General features: G+C 43.2%; 1 protein-coding gene and 1 long non-coding RNA gene across 16 annotated transcripts in view; one reads left to right on the forward strand and one right to left on the reverse strand.

Annotated features, from left to right (window-relative positions):
• Window positions 1-5,000, forward strand: part of Fit1 (Fermitin 1) — a 261,078-nt gene that overhangs the window by 55,941 nt on the left and 200,137 nt on the right. The gene's annotated exons all lie outside the window — the stretch shown is intronic.
• LOC136847896 (uncharacterized) overlaps window positions 2,600-5,000 on the reverse strand; it is a 5,147-nt gene continuing 2,746 nt past the window's right edge. Inside the window, exon 3 of the long non-coding RNA XR_010855880.1 lies at window positions 2,600-5,000. This exon is cut by the window's right edge and continues 1,451 nt beyond it. This is a non-coding gene — a long non-coding RNA (uncharacterized lncRNA).

Consider the following 5,000-nt stretch of genomic DNA (forward strand, 5'->3'; position numbering starts at 1 on the left):
CTCGGTGTATTTTTCTTTTCTACTGCCTCCTTGTCTTCCCCTTTTTTCTTCATATTTGAGGGGGAGGGAGGGAGGGGTTTCATGTCAGAGGAGTTCACTTTCGTTCGTTGGCCACGGGAGATTTTCAATGTTAAGTCGTGTTCAGTGCGATACTGTTGTATTTTCAATAATGATTTTTTGCCAGGCACTGAAAGTATTCACAAATTTGAAGAGTCAGCCATTTTAGGGAGTTATGAGGTTGAGTCAAGTGTTAATAAAGCATAGGAAAAGGTATTTATGGAGGAACTGTACTACACATTTTCAGAAGTCACTGTTTCTTTTTAAATGTTATCGTGTATTGAGTAGACGAGGATTCAACCTTAGATAATAAGGTCATTTAGTTCGATGACCGCGTCTCCTTGACTTCCCAGTGGATAAGGGAGAAAGAGAGAGAGAGAGAGAGAGAGAGAGAGAGAGAGAGAGAGAGAGAGAGAGAGAGAGAGAGAGAGGTGAAATCGCACGCATGTTATACAGAAGCCTGCTGCATAGAGTCTTGGGTAACTGGGGTCTGCTTAGGCCGTCATGGCTGCTTAAATTAATTTGATATCTTGTGTCAGTGAGGTTGACCTGCTTCAATAGAATTCCCCCTCCCTCCCAAATATTTAATTCCCCCAGAATTATGTTGTGGGTTTCTTAAGGGACGCTGCCGTCCGCAGTTTAGTTAGGAGTGTTCTTTTAAAATATGTTGGGGCTTATTTATTGGTACGGTAATCATTAATTATTTTAATGAAGATGCCAGTAGGAGTGGCAGTCAAATGCCCTTTCCTAGCCGCCCAGACCCAGTAGAAACGAAAGGTGGAATGAAATACACAGTCATATTGTTCTAGTGGTATTGCTTTTAACAGGCATAATAACATGTACACTTTACGTGGTTGCGCGTAGTCTCGAGGCATAGCCTCCAGTACTGCTTGCGGCTTCACCTGGAACTGCAGTCCTTGCTCCTAATATATTGTTCCCTGAAGGGCATTAAGGTGCTTCTTTTTCTTACTTTTTTGAAATGGATAGAACAGCGAGTTGTGTTTACATTCCTTCTGAGAGAGTCGGAACCACTTGGAAACATCACCACACACACACAGTTGCCATACGCTGTCTTTTCGGATGAATTTTTGCTATAAAAGTAGATGTTAAGTTTGTCTTTCATTATGTGATGTATGTGGAATGACCGTCTGTTAAGTGACTTTTTCTATTTAGGAAGAACGCAGGTCTCGTATAACTTAGAGATCACTGTGTAATTAGGAAGAACGCAGAACGCATCCGTTCTTTCAGATCAGTTACTTAGGTTGATCGTAGTGCTATGTTTCTCTTTGGCTAGTTGCGAGAGAAAAGATAACACTTACGGAATTATACAGACTATCGATAAATCTTCTCTGATGGACAAGTGTTCATTCTGTTTCTCATGAGTCAGAGAGAGTCTGAAAGCGGCAGGATCCACTCTGCCTAAGGGCTTCCTGTGAGGTGTCCAGCCCTTGATTTGGTCTCTGCAAGGTCCTTCTTGGCTTCGTCTTGGGAGCCTTTTCTGAGGGTGAACGTGGTTTTGGTTGCACTCTCTCTCTCTCTCTCTCTCTCTCTCTCTCTCTCTCTCTCTCTCTCTCTCTCTCTCTCTCTCTCTCTCTCTCTGGGTCGTAAACTCGTGTTACATTTTATATTGCTTTGAAATTGATAGCACTTGTATCTCTCTCTCTCTCTCTCTCTCTCTCTCTCTCTCTCTCTCTCTCTCTCTCTCTCTCTCTCTCTGTACTTACTATTTATAGGCTCTTCTTACCAGGTCGTTCTCACACTGCAAGATTAGTCGTACAGACTAAGCCTTAAAATTGAAGTAACATCTTGGTAAGCACGAAGCCACGAGGCCAACATCCAAAAAAGAAGAGAGCGGGCAGCGAGCGAGCGAGTGTGCCTGGCCACGTTTGGCAGTGAGATTCACTCGAGAGACTCCCATCATCTTCGTCATTCTGGTCCAGAGATGATCTAGAGAATGAGGAGGTATTTGTGTGCACCCGGGTCCCTTTTATGCCATAGTGTTTATTTGCAGAGGGTCGTCATTGCAGAAAAAGTGACATGTATATACCCTCAGTATGTTGTTATGAAAGACTCACCACCAAGACTGCCACTGTATTGAGGAATTTTGAGGGATTGACAGCGAAAGTGAGTCTGGTTTTATGAAAATATAATTTTCCCACCCTATGTTTTTAATGATAAGAAAATGGCACCAGTTCCCCCCCTATTTTTATCCTTTACATTACAATTGAGGTTTTTTCTTCTTCGTTTTGCAACAGCTTTTAGGCTGATTAAAGAAAATGGTCAACGCCTTGTATGTTTCATTGTAGAGGATGGACCACCAGGTAATAACCGTAATATTGTGACTTGAGATGACATTCAGTTATGGGGAAGATGGCTCTATCTTTGGTTTAAATTGCGGTAAATGATAATTGGGCAAAGGTATATTACGTTTCATTGACTTAGAAGTTTTGTTTGGTGTGATCATGTGTTTTGATTTTGTTTTCCTGGGTAGTTTTTGTCTTTGGATAGATTACCGTCATATGAATTCTCTTCTCTCTCTCTCTCTCTCTCTCTCTCTCTCTCTCTCTCTCTCTCTCTCTCTCTCTCTCTCTCTCTCTCAGAAACTGCAAAGTATAATATTTAAATCTACTGAAGGGAGGGCCTCGACGAGGTAATCCGCCTCCCCTAAAGGGTGGAAGTGATTGACAGCTGATCTCTTGTTGATGAGTGAATTTAATACGGTGGTGATTTGGGCATGATGATTGAGTGCTTTACCGCAGGCACGTTTGCCGAACTGACTGTATATTAAGATTAACGTCATATATTTCTGCTTATTTGGGTATCAGGGCTAGATGTGTGTGGTTTCTGACATTCACGCATATCGTTTCAGGATCTAAAAGCAATTTGCATTCCCAATTAATTTCATTTATTTTCTCTCTGTTCATATTGTTAAGCGTGTTAATGTAGTTGGTGTCTCGGTTGAGTTTCATTGCAGTTTCCAAGGACACATCTCAAGCCCCGTGACGTGAAGTATGATCACGGATTCACAGCTTGAGCGGAGTGACCACCGGGGAAGAAGGTGCCTCTGTCAGAACGAAAGCTTCTCAGTAGTTGCTGCCTGCTGCCACTGTGGCAGCGTCAGAACTCCGATACTGCACTAGGCTATACTGTGTATTATGACAATGCATAGACTGATTTGATGTAACGGAACCAGATAATACGCAAAGACTGTAGCACTGAAACATTGTGATGTATATTGTCGTACGTAGTGATGTGGCATCCTGATGGCATACTGACGTGCAACCACATGATACGCGGCACCCGGGGGCGTGGGGTGGGGTGGGGGGATAGCGTCGTAAGTGCACCTTACCCGGTGATTCTTTGCAGCGTCCCCCCAGCCCCGACCTGCAACCCCTTTTATTCTTTTGCCTGTACTGCCGTTCATGTGGTCTTCCATCTTACTTTGCACCTTCTCCTAATAGTTGTTTCATAGTGCAACTGCTTTGAGATTATCCTCCTGCCACACCTTTCAAATTTCCCTTTCAGCGCTGAAAGACCTCACAGGCCCCAGCGCTTGATCTTTGGCCTGAATTTTGTATTCCCTACCACTCCATGCCACATGATAGGCGGGAATTCAGGCGTTCTATATTGTATGTATGCATGGCTCTCGATATAATGATGATGGTGCCAGCGCCACTGGGACGATGAAATTCGGCAGAAGGGTAGGAGAGAGGTAGCTGCTCCCAACGCCTAACTGTTTATTGTATATCGATGATCAGACTGATTTGGTGAATGGAGCTGCAGTGGTTTCATTTAGTGGAAGTGGGAGGGGCATGCTCTCACATGAAAAAGGAAGGGCTAGGCTGGAGATGGTTCATGTGGGAGTGGGTGACTAGCGGGTGCATAGGTGTAGCAGGTGAAGGTGTGTTTGTTTGACAGATGGCCAAACAAGGCTTCATTGGAGGAGGAGCTCGGGGTGGCGGTCGTGTTGATGAAATCCTCGCCGCCAAGCCTGATTATTGTAACTGGTTAATGGAAGGGCAATAGCGAGACTCTCTCTCTCTCTCTCTCTCTCTCTCTCTCTCTCTCTCTCTCTCTCTCTCTCTCTCTCTCTCTCTCTATACTTTTGCGTAGCCCAGTATTTGTATTTTTGGGATGATGGTCCTCTTTGTTTTGCGATTATCAGTGAACTGAGCCGCTCTCAATCATACCACGTGCTCTGTGAAGCCCCAGCTGAAACTCGCCAAGCATAATGACTCTCATGGACTCTTGTCTGCTCAGGGGCCTCTCAAACTCAACAGTGTATCAAGACTGGAAAGAAAGGATCACGTCATATTTTTGTGTCTTGGTATTGTATTCTCCGAGAGTCGTAGGTATATATTTTAGCTTTTGTAATGAGAGAGAGAGAGAGAATACTACTACTACTACTACTACTACTACTACTACTACTACTACTACTACTACTACTACTACTACTACTACTAATAATAATAATAATAATAATGTATTTCCAATATATACTGGGTATTTACGATACAAAGTCACAAACAAATTTGGTATAACGCTATAAAAACAGTGGCAACATTCTTAGCGCTGTACTAAATACAGCAGTGTGGACAGATCAAATTAAAGTGCAGTAAAAAAAATAAAGCATTTAAAAAGATTCTTTAAAAAGCAGTTTCTTGAGATGACCTTGAAAGGTGAACAGAGAGCCAGTTTCCGTAATCTGACGTAGATTCTTATTATATTATAGAGACGTGTTCCGCTTACGTTTACCTGTCGTGAAGCAATATCAGTTTTGGCTTAACTTACGAATAGGGCTGCCCCCTGACGGGTAGCAACCCCGGCAACACAGTTAACTGCTGGGAAAATGTAAAACCAGTCGTGAATTCAATTCCGAAGTGTTTGAACCACTCTGGTTTCTTCTTGCCTCGTCTGTAGCCACACTGCAGTAGCTGCAAAGT

The sequence above is a fragment of the Macrobrachium rosenbergii genome, chromosome 17 (genome assembly GCF_040412425.1).
Source record: "Macrobrachium rosenbergii isolate ZJJX-2024 chromosome 17, ASM4041242v1, whole genome shotgun sequence".
Taxonomy (NCBI): Eukaryota; Metazoa; Arthropoda; class Malacostraca; order Decapoda; family Palaemonidae; genus Macrobrachium; species Macrobrachium rosenbergii.